This window comes from Belonocnema kinseyi, chromosome 5 (genome assembly GCF_010883055.1).
Source record: "Belonocnema kinseyi isolate 2016_QV_RU_SX_M_011 chromosome 5, B_treatae_v1, whole genome shotgun sequence".
Lineage (NCBI taxonomy): Eukaryota > Metazoa > Arthropoda > Insecta > Hymenoptera > Cynipidae > Belonocnema > Belonocnema kinseyi.
Window position 1 is genome coordinate 12,787,347 of NC_046661.1, and position 8,615 is coordinate 12,795,961.

The following is an 8,615-nucleotide window of genomic DNA, read 5'->3' on the forward strand; positions in this document are numbered from 1 at the left end:
CTCGACACCTTGACAAATGTAATTCCATGTAGAAACATGCGTTTAAATAAAATATTTTACCAAAAAAGTTACCCACGCTTTAACTTGACAGACTGTACAAGTTTTATGAGTGTAAATCTACATTTTATTAGAATCTACTTTTACACGACTTTGCAAGATTCTAATGAGTATAAAATATTTCAAAAGTTTAATTATGCAATACTCTATGTGATCTATGTGATACATTCTCATATAAAAGCAGTTCCAATCGTGTTTTTTGAAAATAAAATAATGAATCGAAATGATTTTGTGGCCAATTCATGAATTGCTCTGTGTCAGAATGAATCTTTGGAAAAATATATTTGTTGCTACATTTATTTTATATATTGCTTTTGAAGTAAAGTTTTTTCCTTTTCTTTAATAAAAATTCTTCTTAAGCAACAAAATTTTAGGTTTTATTTTTGCTTATTCAAGTAATACATTTATTTTTTTCATATTTTATAATTGCGGAATGTAGATAGGTTTCAATTAAACGTATTATGTAAGAGTGATGAGTATATTATTACTCAAGAATCGGTCTTCCAGCCTACTCAAATGTTGAAAAAAACGTGTTTAAAGTATTTATATCTCATTTGCACACAGAAAGGCGTGTCTCAACAGTAGAACTAAGAAATGTAGATTTCTTTAAATTTCTTTCTCAACATTCTTCTCTAAATTCTTTATTTTTTTTATCTTAATATAAAAAAATCAGAAAATATAATCTTTCTTAACTGTTATAAATTTCTGGATACTGAAGATTTATTTACAAACTGGGTGATAATAAAGATTAAAGAAATTACAACTCAATCTGAAATAAAGGATATCATCCTAGAAAAGTTGCAAAATGGACGCGAAATCGATGGAATAAAATAATTGGCGGATATACTAACGCATCAAAATGTAAGTTATTCTAATATTTCAAAAAACGGAATCAGTATACCAGTATACACCGTGATAATAAATAATTGATTTCAGGTTGACTAATAAGACGAACCAATCTTTTTTTATAAAATACCTATAAAATCAGAAAAAATAGTATTGGTTGAATAAAATGGAAAAAACTATTCCAATATTATTAAAAATGTTGTAAAATATACTATGCATAAATGAAAACATCTCTTTCAAAAGTTGATACAATTAATTTATGAGAACAGGTCAGAGTAAGTATAATATAATACACTTATTAATCCTTGTTAAAAAAAATCAAATACGGTCTAGTAAAATATTAATTTTACCAGAAAATTTTCTTTGAAAAATAATGTTGTCTAATAAATCTCTGTATAATCTGACAAATTTATCATGTGCAAAATTTTTTGAGTATTTTATAAGATTATATCAGAAATTGCTGGTGCAAATATCTGGTTAAATAAAACAATAGTTTTTTTATCAGATTATATAAGACGGTTTCAACAAGGGATAACCCACGTGCTCTTCCCTGAGCAGGTATCTATAACACTCTCCTCCTTCATCCCGATCGCTTGTCTAGGCTTCGACTTGGTCGCCACATCGCCCGGCTTTGGGTTCCCTAAAACAGCGATTCCCAAACTAGTGCCGATGGACGGCGGCCCGACCGCGGTCGGGTGAAGCCACCCCGGGCCGGGCAGCCCCCTAGGGGGGAAGCCAGCCCGGGCCCAGCACCTCGGCAGCCCCCCCCCCCCGCTATGAGGACCCTTTCATTGTCATGAGATTTAAGGCTGTTTCAATAAATAAAATCCTAAATACATGGCTCAATTCAATTCTAAGTATCTGAATCATTTTTCCGATGTAATTTTAAGAGAATGAAAAAAAGTTGATGAAAATCGGTTAACATTTCGAGTAATCAAGCATATCTTTTAGTACATGCAAAATTACAAGATCTGTTGAGAAGATACTTGGACAAAAATAGGCTAGATTTAAATGCGGACAAGTCGAAGGTTATGGCGTTCAGGAAGGGAGGTGGGAGAGATAGGGGAGGGGAGTGGAAGTGGGAGGGAAAAGCGGTACAGGAGGTGAAAGAGTTTGGGTACTTGGGCTTCCTGTTTCGAAAGAATGGGGGAGTGGATGGTCATATAAAAGAGATGGTGAGAAGGACAAATGTGGTGATGAGGCACGTGTAAGGGCTGGGGGAGAGGTTGTTCGCAGATAATTTTGTAAGGATAATGAAATTGTTTGATTCGCTAATGATGAGTGTCTTATTTTACGGAGTGGAGTTGTGGGGTTAGAAGGTAAGTGAGGAGGTAAATTGGATACAGGAGAGGTATGTAAAGTAGACACAGGGGTTGGCAAGGAATACGCCGAACTATATAGTCAGGAGGGAGACAGGAAGAAGGAGTTTAGGGATTATAACAGGGAGTCGAGCGTGTAAATGTAAGGAGAAATTTTTGGAAGAGGATGGAAGTAAATTGGTTAGGGAGTGTTCGTTAGAGAAGGAGAACATGCTTAGTGTTACAAAGACGAAGGTGGAAAGGGAAAGGTATTTTAGAACGAATGGATTGCAAATGGATGAAGTTAGCAGGAGGCACGAGGAAGGAGGGAAGGTATATGAATTGGTTCAAAAGAATGGCATGGAGAAAGAGAAGACAGAAGGAGATATTCGGTGATATAGAATGCTTAAAAATGCATGAATAAAGTATTTTAAATTTTATAAATCTAATAGATCTTTGATATTTTTATAAAGAAGCAAAGTTTTTTTTAAATTAAATTAATAAACAAATTATTATTATAAATAATTTTCCTACCCTGAGCGCAATATTTGTGTGAGAAAGGAGAGCAAGGTAGTCAGAGACTTATAGCGAGAATGAGATGCGGTTGCATGGAAGGTTATAATAGGTTCTGGCTTTCTAGAGAGAAGAGAATGAGTAAACTGTGCGGGAAACGGGATGCAGAAGTTGAGCACTGGTTGGAGGAGTGTGAAGAGGTGGAAAGGAGTGAGATAAGCATGGAGGTATTGTTGCATGAAAGGGGGGACAAAAGGGCAGTAGCATGGGTGAAACGGGTGTTGGTTAAGATAGAGAAAAGGAGAAGGAAGGAGGAAGAGAAATGGAGAAGGAATGATTGTAAATAGGAGAGGAAGTATTTGTACGAAAAATGTAAATATTGTAACTAGTAGTTAAGTATTGGGTGTTAGCCGCGGAGACAGAGGCTGGTAATGCGAGGCATAGCGATAAAAGAGCGAAACGCGTGCGAGGCGAGGCGCAGCGGGGAAGGTTAGGCATAGAAACGAGCGGATTAGCTATAAGGTGTGGATGGAAGGTACTTCGTAAGAAATAGTTGTAAGAAAATTTTGGAAAAAAATGGAAGTGTAAGCAAGTCAATTTTTTAAGGCCAGCAGGCCGAAAAATAAAGTTTATCTAACTAAATCTATTATTTTCAATGTTTTGAATTAAAGAATAAATAAATTTTTAAATGGTACAAACTGAATCATTTTGATCAATAAGAATGGATTATTCACAATTCTTTTTAAATTGCAAATTTTTTAAATTATAAATTAAATTCTTTTATCTTAAGTCGCTTTATATTATTAATTTTTACATTTTTATTTCTAAATCCAAACTCAAAAGTTCTATTTACGAATTGACAATGTTGAAAATCGAACTGTCTAACAAAACAGTTTAATTTTCAATAACAAAAAAAACGAAGTTTTAACGAAATTCTTAAATTTTTAACGAAGGATATGAGTATTCAACTAAAATTATGAATCTTCAACAAAAAAAGGTTTACATTTTTTTATTAAAAACTGGTAAACTCATCCAAATAGACACATTTTTTACAAAACAATTAAGTTTCCAGTCAATAATTTTTAACTAAAATGATGAATCTTCAAAGAAAAGATAAAAGTTTTTTTTATTGACAACAGTTGAATTCATCCAAAAAAGTATATTTTTTTACCAAATAGTTGACTTTTCAGTCAAGAAAGAAATTTGTTTAAATTCTTTACGTGTAATGCAAATTTCACGTGTGTTCAATGTGAGTTTAATTACAGTAAACATTATTTCTTAGCATAATTATATATGTTGACGTTTTTTATTTTAGTAGCTTAGAATTAAGAATTAATTGCTTACAGTGTTTTGAACTTGAAACCGGTTCAAATTACGCAAACAATTTAACATACAAAAAATATATATATGCAACATATATTCAAAACTTAAATTACTAAATTGGAAGGAAGGTTATGTAAAGAAAGAAAAACAACCGTTTTAAGCCGTATATATAAATAAATATATTGGCTCCGTGGGAAAGCCTGAAATGCATAAAAAACCACCGAAAACTACCTACACATAAATTTGGGAATAAAAAAATAAAAAGAAGTGCTCCTCACCTCTAACAAACTAACAATAAATAAAATCATTTCATATAATATTTACTTAAAAACAAAATCGGCTTGCTTTCTTTCTTGGCTGAAAAGTCAACTATTTGGTAAAAAATGTACTTTTTTGGATGAATTCAACTGATTTTATTAAAAAAAACTTTTATCTTTTTTTTAAAGATTCATCATTTTAGTTAAAAATTACACAGCCACACAAAAAAAAGTGTGCGGATCTCGTAACTAGACACACGTATTCCTATGGATTTTGGGGTGTTGAATTCAAATTCGGTATCAAAAATCACCTATCACGTCATGGTTGAGCCATAACCTCACCAAATTACGAAAAAGCATGCACTGAGGCAAATAAATTTCAAAATAATGCCAGTGATGCAAATTTTCACTTCAAAAACATGTCGACAACTGTGAAGGATCAACCCTTGCCTGATATCAACTTATTTAACATAATTTTACCCAACAGAACCTGAACTCACCTAACCTGTATTAACAGAAATTTATTGAACTACACGTAAAGCTCTGGAAGCATATTTTCCCAGTAGCAAATGTGTGCTACATCGAATGGGTCAACTCGAGCATAACCTAGAAATAAATCTAACCTAGCCTAACCTAACTTAACCTCACGAAACACAATTAAACTGCTTGTGTTGTCCCGTTATGTTTGCGATACCGTTTCTTTCAGCTTCGGCTTAACCTACATAGAGGTTTAACCTATCCTAACCTAACAAAACCTGACCTAACCTAACCGATTACGCTGACAACCCTGTTATTGCGTACTTTTATATTTTGACATTAATAGCAGTAAATGTCTGGAGTTTCGTAACCAAGGCACCTTCACGTGTTGACGGTGGGCAACGGATCAACATTGGCTGAGTCCCTGGGTAAACGGCGTGCACGCCGTCATGGCAGACACAGGCAAAAAGTGTATTACGCTGCAGGGAAAACCCCCAGTTTCAGCGTCTGGTCAAGGTGGAAAAGCGGGCTGTCCGACGCCGTCATCATGCAACCGTAGCTCTTCATCAATGGATCACTTGGTTGGTGTAGAGTCTCATGCTACAAGGAAAAAACCGTGAGCATTTCTCAATCGCATGCCTGCAAGGCCGTAAAATTGCTGCACCAAGAAACAAAATGGATTCCTCACGTCATTTGCAATTCCTGCATACTTATGTTTTATCGTCTAAAAAATTCAAACAACGAAAAGTACCGCAAGTACTCTACACCAACCACATGGAAAAAACCCGTTATTGCGAAGGACTGCTACTTTTGCATGAATTCCGTCAAAGGGTTCAACACCAAAAATAAAAATAACATTTCGTACATTAATATGTGCACAGTCACAAGAGCGATTGAAATCAATTAAAATGCACGCCAGGCTGATTTAAGCGCTTTAGAAGATGATAGAATGGAAGTTTAAAGTCAACGTCATGGAGACGGTAGTGAAACCAGTGATCGAACAGAAAATAGTTCTGATGATTCCGATGAAAATGACGAAAAAGATGACGAATATGGCGTGCATAAAATGAAATTGAAGGTTCCAATATTAGTGTCGCAACTAGAACTGAATGATTTTATTAGAGATCTTGGATTACCGAAAGACGGCGCTGAATTTGCCGCTTCATTTCTAAAAAGAAGAAATCTTCTAGCGCCAAAGACAAAAGTTTCATTCTATCGCGACAGGGACAAAGAATTCAGAAAGTTTTTCGTTAAAAACGAAGAGACGTCTTTAGAGTACTGCACTGACGTTAACGGACTAATGAACCACTTGAAGAAAAATGTGTACAGAGACGAAGAATGTCGACTTTTCATTGATTCGTCAAAACGCAGCATTAAGGCTGTTTTACTGCATAACACGAATACTTACGCTTCTATCCCTATAGCTCACACAACGGTCATCGAAGAAGAATATAACAATGTTAAAATGCTTCTTGAAAAAGTTAATTACACGAATCACAAATGGCAAATATGTGGTGATCTCAAAATCATAACAATGATATTAGGCCAACAAGCGGGTTTCACGAGAGAGCCATGCTTTATATGCCTGTGGAATAGCAGAGATCGAGGCAATCATTACAGCAAAAAACATTGGCCTTTAAGACATTCATTCAAATCTGGTGGTTCAAACTTCACTTTCTAGATTCCCATCTGAATAAGTTTCCAGAAAATGTTGGTGATTTCAGCGAAGAACAAGGGGAACGTTTTCATCAAGACATAAAAGTGATGGAACAACGAAATCAGGGTAAATGGGACGAGGTCATGATGGCTGATTTTTGCTGGATGTTGAAAAGGGAAACGAATGTAGGTCTTAAACGTAAGCGTAACCCTTTGCATCGTTCCTTCGAAGAAAAAAGGACACGTAATAGCAGGCAGAAAATTGACTGAAGTAGGTCTATAAATCAATTTAATTATGATTAAAAGCAAGATAAAATGTAAACACGAAAGATAGTATAAATATATCCCTTAAGTTTAAGAAAAGCAGAGAGAAAAAAATTTTAAATAAAACTTTTATTCACTTGCATGTTTAAGTTACATTTCTACATTTTAATTGATACAAACATTGTCAGGTTAATTGAAATGGGGTCAATTCTACTTGCAGTTCTAAGTTTCTTCAAATGAGTAATGTGCGTCTAAATTTTTAACCACCTGTCGTATAATGAAATTAATTTTATTGTGATAAAACGGGAAAAATTAAGTTAAGTTGTGTTGCGTGAAGCAAAATTTCGTTAGGTTCTGTTAAGTTAGATTCATGTGTAGGTTAAGATCGAGGTACCCTATTAAATACAGCATACATTTAAGACTGAGAACCGTACGCTTACATAGCTACACGTCTGGTTGAATTTCATTCGGCTAGGTTAGGTTAGGTCAGGCTTTTTTAGGTTAGGATAGGTTTGAACTCTTTGCAGGTTAAGCCCAAGCTGATTCAAACAGTACCGCAAACACAACGGGACAACACAGTGAGTTTAATTGTGTTACGTGAAGTTAAGTTAGGTAAGGTTAGGTCAGGTTTTTTTAGGTTAGGATAGGTTTGACCTCTTTGTAGGTTAAGCCCAAGCTGATTCAAACGGTACCGCAAACACAACGGAACAACACAATCAGTTTAATTTTGTTTATTTAGGTTAGGTTAGGCTAGGTTAGATTTATCCCTAGGTTAGGCTCGAGTTGACCCATTTGATGTAGCACACATTTGCTACTGGGAAAATATGCTTCCAGAGCTTTACGTGTAGTTCAATAAATTTCTGTTAATTCAGGTTAGGTGAGGTCAGGTTCTGTTGGGTAAAGTTATGTTAAATAAGTTGATATTAGTCAAGGGTTGATCCTTCACAGTTGTCGACATGTTTTTGAAGTGAAAATTTGCATCACACACTTTTTTTGCGTGGCTATGTTATTGAGCGTTTGAATGAAACATTTCTGAATTAAGAATTTGTCAAGCTTCAGTTTTAAAAGTTTAACATTCGAAAGATTTCCACCTCAAATAAATCATTTTCAGATTTAAAAGTTAGAATTTTCTAATTTTACCTTGAACTTTGAATTGAAATAGGACATTTTTCAAAGCGATTGTATGTATTTCTGAATTGGATTAGAGATTTTTTCAAAAAATTATAATTCAGATCTGGGACAACGAATTCTACAAAATAATTAAAATTTTGAGTTAGGACATGAAAATTTGAAAAAAGAGGTATAATCAGGGTACAGTATAATAGAATTAATATAATATATAATTAACTATACATTATATTGTAATTATAATAATATTATCTCAACAGACATTAATATTAACATCAATATTAATTAGCTGTACATGAGTGTGCTAGAGTTTTAAGCGTTTGAAGTTGAATTTATATATTTAACCGAAAAAATTTAAATGGCCTTTCAAAATTACAAAACTTATTTATGAGAATTATTTTAAATAACACAATTACAAATTATAAGTACTAAAAAGTACAACATTTTGTATTAACACTTTTTAAAATTGCTAGCAATTTCAAATCTTACAAATCGAAGTCTCACGTAGTCCTGAAAAAAGTATAATATAACCAAATTCTAGGAAGCTATAGTTTGTGATTGTTAAATTCCAAATGATTCTCATAAGTAAATTTTATAAAGTATACAATATAAAGTAAATAATATAATGTACACAATATAATATACAACAAAATATTAATCATGGTATTAATATTATGATATTGGATATATATTTTTATTTTTAAATCGTGCGAAATATTCAAATATCATTGAAATCGCCAATTTCTTTAGTTTGCTTCAAATGTGAATCAAGATATAAGTAAGACTATTATAATAT